Here is a 1,701-nt window from a genome sequence, read left to right as displayed (position 1 = left end):
TTCAGGGTATCAATCATGAAACTTTTTTCCTTGGATGAAAAGTGAAAAGTGAAAAATTTCTCCATTAACTTCAATGGTTTAAATTTTCACCTTTCACTTTCCATCCTAGGGATAAAGTTTCATGATTGATAGCCAGCAGAGAAAGCAGCTTTGCAACTGTTGTAAAATTCTTGAATATAATTGGTTTATACATTTGGATCCAATGAGGAACTAAGGGCAAGATCAATCATATTGAAGAATTTTACGACAGTTGCAAAGCTGCTTTTTCTACTGAACGCAGCCATTGGGATTGAAGAATTAAGATTGCGTATTAATTACCACGCTAACTCTCATTCGCCCTGGCTTTTTGGAGTTTTTTGTTGTTGAATTTGGGAGAGTCCGTAAGAAGATTACATTATTATTGTTTGAAATATTAGGGGTGCGTTCGTAAACCTTACCCTGCGAGGTACGGGTAAATTTTGTGGGGAATGTACGGTGACAGTTTGAGGAACAGGTTAACATCCTACAGTTTATGAACGATCTGGAATAACCTGCATAGCTTTTATAGAGTGTTCTATCATTATTATAAAAAGTAATGATAAAAAAGTAACGACATTACTTTCTTCTCATCTGTGGTAAAGGTACATAATATATGTAACATTTAAGAGTAAAAAAAGAATATTATATATACTAATTTTATATTTTTCTATGAATAGATAAATATATAGATATGTTCTTTTTAAACAATAAATTAAAATATTTAAATGTTCAATTGTTTTGTTATATCTTTTTAATTTGAGAAGTAATACTTCGTTCGTGAGAAGTAATACTTTGTCGAAAAAGTTCTTGTCTTTGTTCATGCCTGGCCTTTTTCGCTTCTTCTTTTTCTTCAAGTATTATTTTCAGATCGCTAAGAGTTATTGCACTCGCTCTCTTTCGCTGTTTCTTGTCACAATCTTTTACATCACTGAATTCCTCCTGCGTAACTGTAAAATAGCAATATAATAAATAAAAAGAAATTCTTAACACATTCATAAAATAATAATATTTATATCATACCTTTAAATTTATTACCATTTCCTGATGAACTAGCTATAGCGACAGGAATAACATTGGGCTTATTTCCAAACAGTTCGTCAAGTTCGTCGAAGTTATCACATTTTAATGGTGCTGCCAGTACTTTTAGGACCCATGTTATCTATTTTTTTGAAGTACTTCTTTTTCATTTATATTAATTTTTTCTTTGCATTGTATTGCAGCAAAATTGTAGCCTTCACATTTCATATCACAAGCAATTTTAGTCCAAACATCGTCTTTTTTTATGATATTGGAATCAAAATCACATTTGTACTTTTTGTATAAGTGTAGAAGCATTGCTCTACTTTTGTCCGTCCACATGTTTTTCATTTCTTTATTCAAAGTTCTTCCATTACTCTCTTTTAAGATTCTCGGATTCGTGTTCTCAGTTTCTTCTGAATTAGCTGTACAGTCAGATGAATTGGCTATAGCAATCTCTTTTTCAGGTAACAATATCTCGAATCCGTATGGTTTTAGCACATTATCAATAATGTGCTCAGTCAAATGAATAAAATCAATTTTGCCTGCTGTACAATTTATATCATTTAAGAAGGTTATATATATTTGTTGTATTATTTGTGAACATTTTAATAATTAACTTAGACCTTCTATAAAGCTACTTTTAGAAAATAAAAAATAGATCAA

Source organism: Trachymyrmex cornetzi, unplaced genomic scaffold (assembly GCF_001594075.2).
Source record: "Trachymyrmex cornetzi isolate Tcor2-1 unplaced genomic scaffold, Tcor1.1 scaffold942, whole genome shotgun sequence".
NCBI lineage: Eukaryota > Metazoa > Arthropoda > Insecta > Hymenoptera > Formicidae > Trachymyrmex > Trachymyrmex cornetzi.
The sequence above is the reverse complement of the archived record's forward strand: the minus strand, read 5'-3'. Positions refer to the sequence as shown.